Source organism: Plecotus auritus (assembly GCF_963455305.1).
Source record: "Plecotus auritus genome assembly, chromosome: 5".
Classification (NCBI taxonomy): Eukaryota; Metazoa; Chordata; class Mammalia; order Chiroptera; family Vespertilionidae; genus Plecotus; species Plecotus auritus.
The window spans coordinates 155,841,537-155,853,625 of NC_137776.1; the positions used below are offsets into that span (position 1 = coordinate 155,841,537).

Here is a 12,089-nt window from a genome sequence, read left to right on the forward strand (position 1 = left end):
TCTCCTGGCTCATGTAGTTGAGTGCTTCCCTTTCTCCCCACCATGATTCCCTGTTACCCTGTCTGAAATCCCCAACTAAGGATGGGTCTCCCTTAAGTCTTTTTCTCCCCCTTTGAACATTAGCTAGCTTCATATAACTCAGTGCCTCATACCAGATATTCTTGAGTATATGGAGAATACTATATGTTGGCTAAGGACATATTTTGAAAAGCTTATAGAAACATACGCTACACCAGGAGAATTTTCTAGATTTGGGTTTACAACTGAAGGAGATATTTGATCAATACTAAGCCAGTTAGAACATAGTCTCCTTTTAGTACAAAAGGCTCACTTTCCCCATGAAATTCAACATTTTTGATTCCCATTAGCAAATCCTTAGCATATGGGCCCTTGGCTTCCTCAGGGTATAGAGACTGGGGCAGGTCCAATGCATTTTATGGATTGAACTGGAATATGTATAAGCAGACACTAGTTCAGGATCAGCCTTAGTCCTAAATCTGGGAGCTGTGACTTTTGACCAGCTTTATGTGAGAGGAGAGGTAACTTGTAGACTGCTTTGATTATGAGTTTTTAATCATTTGATTTTGGGATGGAAATGGGGCCATAAACTTTAGAGGTACAGGCTAGAAACCTAACTGTTTAGCTGGGCAGTCCTGAGGAATTTATCAGCTCTTTATGTTCAAGTTTTTGCTAATAGGGATGGTGCTTGACCTGATTGCAGGACTGAAATTTGTCAGCAATTTGTGTCTCCTTAGGCCTGCCTTGCAGCTTGTCAGGTCTGATTTAGGCTGTGTAGCAGCTATGTCTTAGCACATCAGTAACATCTCTGCCAGGCTCATCACTCCCCTAGGGTGGCATGTTCTTGAGGGAGGAAGGAAAATCATCTTCCATTGCCCATCATTCTCTGCTCCATATACTTTTTGAGTAGTTTATGGAGGGCATAATTCTACAGAAGGAAAAAAGGTTTTTCTCAGCCACCAAAACAAATCATTTTCCTCATGAACAGGTCCCAGTGGTGTGTCCACATGTCCGCCTCTTCCTGTTGCTTCTGGCTTCACTTAGTGGTAGAGAAGAAACAGAGTCAAAGCTCACTCCTGCATAAGTGGACTTGGTTTCCACCTATCATTTCCACCCCGTATGTGTCATTGTCAACATTGGGAGATAAGGTAGGCACCTGCTGGTCCTGACCCAGCCACTCTCTAACAGTGACACCTGAAAAGGCAGGTCAGGTGTGGAGCAGGCACATTCTTTGCTTCCAGAACAGTTGTATCTGGTCCCAGGGAGACTTTGTATGAGAGGGGAAAATTGTGGTTGGTGAGTCCCTCCTCCAGTATCCTTGTGACACCACTCAGATCTTTAGCTGAGGATGAATTCTGTGCGCCAGGTGGTCTTCTGACTAACCCATCCATTCAGTTCCCCTTTAGAGCTCCTGCAGCTCTGAACCTTCCCACAACTCTGCGTGAGTGTCAGTGTCTCATTGAATTTCCATCTTGACTCATCTGTCTCTAGGCAAAGATCCTTGAAAAGATTTAAATTGGGAACCAGACCTTGAGATGCCTGTTCAGAGCATTTCACAGCTTCTGAATAAATGCTTTTTCCTTCTTAACCCAATCTATCTTTCCAGTTCTGCCCAGCTAGTTCTTAACCAGCCCTGCTTTGAGGAATCTTCCCAAGTGAGGTGGGTGCTTGTGCTATTTCTTACCTCTAAAAAAGCACCCCCATCCTTTTAGCCTGCCCAGGATTCCCAAGAGCCAGATCCACTGTGACCAGGGGGGGGCTGCATTGTTGCGCACACAGCTCAGGAAACAGAAATTGTGTGTCTATCCCAAAAGGCTAGTCTACTGAGGAGGTCTGATAGTCCTATGGTCATAGGATGTCTGCTACTCTGTGGGCCCTGTTGAATGGTGGCAGAAGGAGTCATACTTGTTTACCAGAGCTTATACTGACTGCTATTTTCCACTTATTCTCCTTCTTGCTTTTGCTGAAACATGGGGAGGTGGAAATATACAAAGATAATTTATGGTCAAAGTCATGACTATAACTAGAGAGAGAAGATTTATTGTGCCTCATGTCTTAAACACATCTTCTGCTGTCTGAGCCTTGGTTTGTCTGGAAACCCCAAGCTGCTTAGAAGATGTCTGGGGAGGCAGATGAACAAGACAGGGTCACATTAGCCTCTGGTATTGCATCTAGAGGCCTCAGCCAGGTCCTGGAGCCACTGGTGGTGAGGCAGGAAGAAATAGTTTTTTTCTGGGCATTGTCCTAGCTCTGAGGATCTTCCCCAGTCTTAAGGTTTGAACTTCTCCTCAGTCTAGGAAGCCCAGATGCAAATCTAGTAATGACAACCCTCTGTTCTGGGCTCTTTATGAGTGGCTGCAGGATTGAGGAGGGAATTCTGACTTAATCAGTCTTCCCTGTGTTTCTTGTTTTAAACCCTTTACCTTTTTCTCCAGGCTGAAGTATGGGAAGCTCCACAATAAATTGGCTGTGACTTCCACAGAAATTTGACAGTTTTCAAGGTTTCTTTTTTCCTTTCTGTATTTAGATATGGCTATAGTTGCACTGCCAATCCTTATCTCTTCTGTCATCCAGCCAGCTCCTGACTGGGTTAGGAGGTATTTGCTCTGCTGTCAGCGTTGGCTGTATAATGAGGTAGATAGTTAAGAAATGGGTTGTTTAGCATGTCTTGGAATCTAAATTTTCTTCCCTGGTTGAGGGGGAAGCGATGTTATTGGAAGAAGGCAGTAGGGAGGCAAATGTTGGCTGTGGAATAAACGCTTTCTCCTCAGGATCTTGGCCAAGCCAAGGAAATCATTCTTAATTTAAAAGCTTGTTTTATCTACCATATAGGGCTGCCTGTTCTGCAGTGACAGATTCTGTTGTGGCCCCCATAGACTGACTACCTGATCCCTGTATAATAGGGCTGTGTTCTGTTGTGGATTGTCATGAGGAATGTTGCAGGGCAGCAGAAGTAGCAAGATTGGAGAGCCTAGTTTGGGTGAATCAAACTTGCCCATTTGCAGTTTGCCTCTGAAAAGAGTGGATCTCTTCTCATTACGACAGGCTCAGAGGAGGTAGACTAGGAGTGCTTCACTGGTTTGTTATTGGCTGATTGGAACTCTATATTGAGAATTCTTAAGTTCTCTGGGCTCAAACTGTGTTTTCTCCTCTTCTGTGGTTGCAGATCAGAAAGGGATGTCATATATGTGGCTTATGTTTGTGGCTTATGTTCGGCATCACGTTGCAGTGAACAGCTTGAGTGCTCTTTGAAGATAAGGATATTCAATTTTCTGATGAGTACTAACCAGAATTATTGAGTTATTAGGAATTAGGGCCATGTGAGAGCCACCTGACTAGCAAGTCTCTAGGGAGACAAGGATGCTACTGGCAAAGGACTGGGAAATTTGGGATCATGATACCAGGGCCTTGAACCTTAGACAGCTTTTGGTCAGTGTGATATCACTTTAGGTTACTTGGTTCCTAATTTTGGATTCTAAAACAATCTGTGGTCATGACTTGCGCAGTAGAGGGTCCATCTCAGCCTACCCAGCATCACCTACTTCTCTCTAATCGTTGCCTTGGCATAGCCTAGAGGCATTCTTGTTTTCCAGTTGCTTCTCTTGCTGTGGCTGTTCAGGAAGAACTGGACTAGGTATCTAGTCTGAGAACATGATTCTATTTGATTTCTAACTGCACTTGGGTACTTTACCTATCCACCAAATGCAGACAGCAGATTATTTTCATACAAAAACCAACAAACAAAACAAAAACCTACCAATCAAACAATAAAACCTAGAGCTTATCTCAGCAGAAGGGAAAACTCCCTTTATATTATGCTCTGGCAGTTTCTTGCTATGTTCTGTCTTTCCTCTGAAACTGGGAGCTCCTCAAAGTATAGGCCTCCTTCTATGCCTTTATATCCTATAGCCCAGACATGAGAGAGGTGAATAGGCAGGGGAGAAGAAAGGAGGGGGGAGAAAAATGAGGGGAAGAAATGGGGGAGGGGAGAGAGTATGATCTATATTTAGCGAGAGGGAGAGACACTCACCCAGGGTGTGTGAGTGAGCTTGCTGGTGAGGTCTGTGTGTGCGTGAGTGTGCTGGGGAAGGGGGTGTGTGCTCCAGGAATGTGTGAGGAGGGCTGGTGCCCTATGGGAGGTTGCAGGCAGGAAGCAGCTGGAGAGGAGGAGGAGCAGCAGCAGGAGCAGGGGAGCTGCCCTGCTTTCTGTCTCAGTCTCAAAGCCCGGAATCGATTGAGTTAGAATTCCACATCCAGTTGAAGTTTGGCTGCTATTGCTGAAGCAGGCTGGTCGTCAGAATCCCCCTCAGCAGAGAGGTGTGGACCAGATTGGATTCCTAGATTTGTAGTCAGCAAGATTCCTGCCCAGCCTTTCAATCAGAGGATTTCTCTGCTGGGCATTGTTCCTATCGTCAACTTTGCACCGTGGAGCCAGCCAGCTGGGTGCAACTGAGAATAACAGCTCCTTGGCTCTGTTTGTTGGTTGGGCAAACAGCCGTGCTGTGGCATAGAAAGTTCATCCTGTGGCTTCTTTATCAAACCAAGGAGTGCTTCTGAATGGATTTCCTCTTACAGACAGCACTTGCATTTTAAAACTCGAGTATTTGTGGTTTTAATGTGTTGGTTTTTAAAATTTCCTTAACTCTTCTTTTGGTTGCAGCAGCAAGGTAAGTGGTATCAAGTGTATGACTGACTGAACGATAAGAAGGGACAAAAGCAAAGCATTTGTGGGTGGGATAAGGAACAGCTACATTAATTATATAACTGCTTGAGCCAACTTGCCGGTGGGGGGTCATTATAACGAGTGAAAAATAGCATACTCAGCACTGAGGATAGAATCTTCACGTGCGCATGTTTATGTGCTGATAATCTGACCATCCATTCTTCCTTGGTACTCTTCTATATGTATATACATAACCCACCTACCCCTCTGGATGTATGCATACTTGCATACAAATAATCTGTTTTCTCCCTCTCGATATGTTCATATGTTTATAGCTAACATGTTCATTCCTCTCTGTGTGTATATACATATAGACAACTCATTCATTCATCTTATATGAATATACACAAGCCATCTCTCCCTCCATGTACATACACATATAGATAGCTGTCTCTTTATCTTATGCATGTTTGCACATACTCAGTAACTTTCCTATTCTTGTGTATATTTCCTGTGCCTGTGTATACTTAAAACCTTTCCATTTTCTGTATACTGTCCTCTTGTCAAATGTATTAATTTTTTCCTCTCATGTGTGCAATGCCATGTAAATAGAAAAGTCATCTTGAGTTTTCTCAGTCTTGAGTGTGTGCACCCTTGCATAATAGATAATCTGTCCATTTGTGTTATGAATATGTGGTGAAAAGAGCACTAACTTTATAGACTGAAGACCCCTTTTAAATCCTAGTCAAAGTGACCTTTTCTCTCCCACCTCACAGGGCTGTTGTGATGATAAAATAGGAATCATACTAAACAAATACAATTTTACTATTGTTATGTGTCCCTCTAGTGTGAATTGTGTAGGATAGCATACCTTTGACCCAGCTCCATTGAGATTATGCTCTTATCTGTGAGACAAGGGGTAGCTTCTGTTGAAGTAATTAGGTTTATCCTGTGGTTTTGCCCAGAGAATTGGGAAGAAGGAAGCTACAAAGTGTCTAGAAAGGGTCAGGTTGAGAGAGAGAAAAGGTCTCATCCTCTGCAGGTTGGGGTCTTAATATTTCATTCTTTGTGGCCTTGAAAAAGATTGAATCTGTCACAAAATGGAAGTAAGCTGCTTCTAGCTGGTATCAAAGTGATCAGGTAAAAGGATGAGTGAAAGAACAGAGCATTCTGCTGCCCCTGTGATGATAGTCTGCTCTTTGCAGTGAGCATCTGCTGTCAGGTTTTTGAAGGCTCTCCAGAATGTACCCTGCCCCATCCTTCTTGACTGTGCTGTCCAATATGGTAGCTACTGGCCACATGTGACTGTTGAATACTTGTAGGGTGGCTAATCTAAATTGAGATGGGCTGTAAATTAAGATACATACCAGACTTCAAGGATTCTGTGTGAAAAAAGGAATGCAAATATTAAAATTAAGAAAAATGCTATGATAGCCAAACAAAACTACTACTCCATAGGCTATATCACAATGTAGTATTCTCTAAAGGACTCTTCTAAATTTTCTAATTTTGTGTTTTGGTTCCTTTTACTCAGTGGCAAGATTTTTTTGTTTATTTTGAGCACCGTATGTGCCAGGCACTGTTTTAGGTGCTAGGAAACAGCAATGAATAAAACAGAATGCCTGCTCTCATTCTAGGATAAAGAGGTGGGGGAGAGACCAATAATAAACAAGCAAACAAATATATGATCAATCAGGTGGTAATGAGGTAATAAGTTCTATGAAGAAACTATTGCAGAGTAAAGTGATAGATAATGTAGGATGTTTTTTTGATTCCTGCTCATGTGGCTTCTTCATTCTGTTCACAAGAGCCATGAGGTAATAAGGAAAAAAGAGAGTGTGATAAGTGCTTAAGAAAATATTATTTTGACAGATGTTAAAAATAGTAAGGCAGACTTTATTCAGGGGACTACTACATTAGGGTATTATAATAGAGCACAGAGATTGAGCCTAACTCTGAATACAAGGAAAAGTGGAAATTTATAGACAGGAGCAGGGGTGAGAGTAAGTGGATAAAAATTACTAAGAGGAAATATCAGGAGAATAGGAGAGTCTGGTTAAACTGATTTGACAGGATTTTTGCTGAAGGTTGGCTAGGGTGGGAGATAAGGAATTTGGTCAGATATCAAAGGAAGGGAGTTTTCACTAAACTGACCCAGGAAGATACTTGCTAAAATTGGACTAAACAGAGCCCAAGGTCAGGGGCCTAGTTAGAAAGGGGACTCAGAGCAACCTGTCTCAAGTTTGGTCAAAGGAGAGTCTTTGTCATGAGTATCAGAGTCTGGGTACATGTGTATTTATGGTTTGTTATACTCTTTGGTATAATAAACCTTGGTGCTGCTGAAAGGGAGGCCTGGGCAGGGCACAGACTCCCCAGCTCTCCTGTCACTCAGTCTTCATGCTGAGGTCCTCATATGCCAACTCTCTGAAGGCTGCCTCCTCTCTCATGCTACTGTGCATTACTCAAGGTTCTCTCTTGGATACAATGCTTGAGGTTTTCTTTCCTTTACAATGTCCAGCTTTTGGCCTATAAATGGGGTTCCCCCTAAAGCTGTTGAGGAGGGGTGATAAATCCTAGGAGCTACCGTCCTTTGACCTTGCTCTGTATTTGATCTAGGGCATTCTTTTATTCCATTTGGTTAACCTCACGCTTCATACCTTGTGATCCTGATCATTTTTTCTGACCAGATTCTCTGTAAGCATTGACTTTTTCTCAAAGGTTAGCATCCATTCCTGTGGACCCCTACCTGCTGTGGCCCTAGAAATCCATTCCTCCCCTTGGCCCTGGTCTAATAGCACATTTTGTTAGAACATTGTCCTGATAGGCCAAGGTTGTGGGTTTGATCCCTAGTTAGGGCACATATAATAATCAACCAATGAATGCATAAATAAGTGGAACAACAAATCGATGTTTCTCTGTCTCTCTCCTCCCCCTCTCGTTAATAAATAAAAATTAATTTCTTCTACTATATTAGCCATATAACATAATTGGTAAATGGCTCAGGAATATATGACCCCTGGGGAGTAAGGGGCTCAGAGCTCTTGGCTTTCTGCCTTCAGAGCTTCACACAAAATGAGAGGCTGCTTGATATGCATAGAGTCCTGGCTGTTCCCAGAGGTTCCCCAGTTGTTTTCTCCAAGCCAGGATTTGGGTCAGAAGCAATTTTACAAGGAATATTCACATTTTAATCACATTTATTTGATAAGTCAGAAAGTAGTAAAAGAATTAGCTCTTTCAGAAAACTGAAGGGCGTTTGCTCCGTGACTTTGAGTAGGCTTTAAGGGGTTTACTCCTTCCCATAGTACTTAGCTTTCTATCATTGGAGCTTTACTCCTTTTGATTAATTCATTTTGTTTTTAAAATATATATATTTATATTGATTTCAGAGAGGAAGGGAGAGGGAGAGAGAGATAGAAACATCAATGATGAGAGAAAGTCATTGATGAGCTGCCTCCTGCACGCCCCACACTGGGGATGGAGCCCATAACCCGGGCATGTGCCCTGACCAGGAATCGAACCGGGATCTCCTGGTTCATAGGCTGACACTCAACTACTGAGCCTCACCAGCCGGGCTCATTTTGTTTTGATATGTTCCCTTTTCAAACACAGATATTCCTTGAAAGGTGTGCTTTATTTTTCCTACCCTTAGACATTCTTTAGGGAAAGATTGCAGAAAGTATTATATTTGAGAGTATATGTATGAGATTTGGAGAGTGGATAGGCCAACAGGATAGAGCAGAGTGACAGGACTGGGTAGGTAACAGAGGAAACTAAAGGGCCAGGTCTGAGCTAGGTGGACCCCAAGGCTTCCTTATCCCATAAGCTCAAATACTACTTGTCTGTGGCCTTCCCTGCCCAAGTTTTACTGGGCCTCTCTCTGCCTTCACATTATCCATCCCTATAATTAAATGCTTGCTTTTATTTACTTTTTTACCCCTTCAGTTATAACATGTATTACTTTATTTTGTGCTTATCTATATGCCCATCTCCTGCTCCAAACCTTGATATATTAGAGAACAGGAACTATGCCTTATATCCCTGGCATATAGCTTAGTGCCTGGCACATTGGTTGAATTGATTTAGAGATCAAATTGTCCTTCTCTTACTTTGGCCCCTGTTATTTCATTTCTATGGACAGTAGTAGCAAAGAGAGGATGGGGAAGGAGATGGCCTTGAATTAGGCCTCCTGATCCCTGAGGCTTGCCCCTTCAGTGCGTCCTGGCTTTTGGTATCCTATTGGGTTCTGAGCAGAGTGGTTGATCCTCTGGGCATCACATTGGGCTCTGTCCCCTGCTTCAGAACTTAAATATCTGAATAACTGAGTGGATTTTGTGCCTTAAGGAAACCTGTATCCCCAGGAGGTGATTTTCAAGTTTAGAGTCATTTGCCCCTGTGTGGCTGGCCAGCAAGTATTGTAGGCACTGCACTCTTGGAGGGTTCACCTGGCAAGATGTTCAGGAAGTTAGGCCAACACTATCTATTCTAGAGTACTGATCTGAGGGGCAGAAGCAGATAGGCCCAAAGTTAACCTGGCCTGCACTGAAGCAATAGCAGGTGAGTTAGCTTCATTTTTGTTCCTGAGACAATGCCTCATCTGGACCAAAGTGAGGCTGACTTGGTGGACCTGGAAATGAGTTCTGGGCCTTACCAGCATTAGAAAGGAAAAGCTTGCCTCCTATAGCTATTGCCCCTTATTCATACTTTCAATTTGCCTGAGGGAGGATGGCAAACCTGTTGTCACCTGAATGTTTTGCTCCTCCTTTTTCTTACCTTAAAAAAAAAAAAAAAAGCTTCTAGAAGGAAGCAAGACTAACAAAGGATGTCACTTAATTGTCGGATTCCAGGCACTGCTGTAGATTATTAAAAGTGACTGGGAAAGGTAGGGAGCTGGGGCTGGAATAGAAGTCATGGTTCACTCAAATCATACTATTTAGACAGTTGCATGCTTGGCTTAGATATTAATTTCCTTGCTTCTTTGTCTCAGGGACTTGCCAAGTTAGTAATAATAACACTGCAGTTCTTTATTGTTTACCAATTACCAGTCTCACATTTTAGCTTTATAACATTCCTACTTTCCCCTTTACAGATAAGGAAACTAAGACACAGATAAGTCAAATGTTTAATCAAAGGTCACTGGTGAAGGAAGACCCAAACTTAAGTCTTCTGATTCTCAGCCTAGTAGCACTTCCTCATGGCATCATGTGGTCATACACGGAGCTTTCATCTTGGTTCAGTAAGCAATCTTTCTTCTTGAGACAAACTTGAAAGGCTAATTGCCAGCTCCAGCCCTTCTAGGGTCAAGGTGCTAATACTTTTCACAGTTGGGGAGAAAAGAAAGGAGTGGCTTTAGAAATATAAATTTTGTACCTGTTGGAGGAGAAAAGGAATAATTTTACAAGTCAGTACTAGAATTGAGGGCTTTGCTGGTGAGGCAGCTGGACACTAAGCCCAAGACCCAGGAGTTCTTGTGAATATAGAGCATCCCCTCTCTCACACACAGACTAGATTGAATTGGCTAGATTAGGGGTCTGGCTGACCTCAGCCCCTTGAGACATTGGAGTAAAGCAATAATGCTTGAAAAGCAATAATTAGCCTGGCAGGTGTGGCCCAGTGGATGAGCATCAACTCAGGAACCAGGAGGTCATGATTTGATTCTTGGTTGGGACACATGTCTGGGTTATGCGCTTGATCCCCAGTAGGGGGCATGCAGGAGGCAGCCAATCAATGATTCTCTCACCATTGATGTTTCTATCTCTTTCTCCCTCTCCCTTCCTCTCTGAAATCAATAAAAATATATTTTAAAAAATGAAAAAGCCCTACCCGGTTTGGCTCCGTGGATAGAGCATCGGCCTGTGGACCAAAGGGTCCCGGATTTGGTTCTGGTCAAGGGCACATATCTTGGTTGCAGGCTTCTCCCTGGCCCGGGCCACAGTCGGGGCTCATGCAAGAGGCAACCGATTGATGTTGTTTCTCTTACATTGATGTTTCTCTCTGTCTTACCCTCTTCTCTCCCTAAAAATCAATGGAAAAATATCCTCAGGTGAGAATTAACCAAAATAAATAAAAAGAAAAAGAAAGGCAATAATTAGGCCTTTCAAATGCCTTACAGGATGGGTAGAATTCTTAGATGGGGAATTTCTAGATGAAGTGGAGTTTTTGGTGAGCTAGAGAGAAGGGAAGAAATGAAATGGGAATTAATCTAGTTTCTGTTTCTTGATTCTTGGCCTACTTATTTAAAAAAAGTCAGCTTCATCTTTATCCCAAATCTTGTGACTCATCCTTCTGGTTCTTCCTAGTCTGGGAGGCATAGTGCTTTTAACTTTTAGGCCCATAGACCGTAGATGGTGGCCTTTCCTGAAAATGAATTGCAGTGGGAGCTGTAAGTTTGTTTTGTTTTCTTTTTTTAAATCCTCACCCAAGGATATTTTTTTCACTGGTTTTTCAGAGTGGAAGGAAGGGGGAGAGAGAGAGAGAGAGAGAAGAGAGATATTATTGGTTGCCTCCTGCTCACACCTTGGGCTGGGATTGAACCTGCAATGAGGTTTCATGCCTTTGACTGGGAATTGAACCCACAGCCCTTTGGTCCAAGGGCCTGCACTCTAACCCCTGAGCAAATCCAGCCAGGGCAGTCAGTTTGTTTTTTTCACATGCTGTTTTCCATTTTTGGGGTTAACTTGAGTACTGGAAAAAGAATAGGAGGCAAGGGTTTAAAAGATTTAGAAATCTTGATCAAATCTAGAAATTGGGAAAACCATCTCTGTTTTTACCCTTCCCAGGGAGACCCAGCAGAGCCAGAGTATTGGCAGTTCCATGTCTGCTTGGGCTCTCTGCTTTCCCCTTTGTACTTTCCACTCTGCTCCTTCCCTATATTGTACATTTCCAGTAAAAAGAGAATGGATGCCTACCTCATGTAAGGTAATAGTCATCTCAACCTCTATAGTACAGGTGCCAATAGCTTAGGTTGTAGGGGCAAGACTGTCTTTACCTTTTTGGAGAACAGCAAAGCACTGTGGAGCCCTCTGTGATATAATAAACTCTCCATCTACCCTTCACAGGCCAATCAGAAGGCTAAAACAACCCTCCTGTTACTCCAAGAAAATCACTTCCCCTGGTGCTCTGAAGAAGGCATTAGACCAGATGCTCTGTGGGTCAGGCGAGCCAAACCTGTGTATTGATTAGGCTGCACCAAGCCCTTAGAGACTATTAAATGGAGTTCAGAATGCCAGCTAAGCCTGAGCCTCTTTCATCCCCACCTGTGAGCCCATCATATTTGTGCCTTTGGCCATCTGGCCCTCTAATCCAAACATGCTAAATGCCTCCTGAGTCTGGACAGTAAGTATGCCCACACTGTGCTCTCTTATTCTAGAACTAGGTATAGAAAACATTTTTTTCCTTCCAAGTTTTAAAT

The 12,089-nt window shown here is 43.0% G+C and overlaps 1 protein-coding gene across 14 annotated transcripts in view; it reads left to right on the top strand.

Moving 5' to 3' along the window:
* LOC308249258 (protein unc-13 homolog B) overlaps nucleotides 1–12,089 on the top strand; it is a 159,182-nt gene that overhangs the window by 97,906 nt on the left and 49,187 nt on the right. For 9 of the 14 annotated variants that reach the window (XR_013960696.1, XR_013960697.1, XM_080670295.1 and 6 more), the window contains exon 1: nucleotides 4,051–4,685. The exons of the other annotated variants lie outside the window; for them this stretch is intronic. The gene's annotated coding sequence lies outside the window, so the exon portion shown is untranslated. Of the gene's footprint in view, nucleotides 1–4,050; nucleotides 4,686–12,089 lie in introns of those variants that run through there. 14 annotated transcript variants of the gene reach the window in all.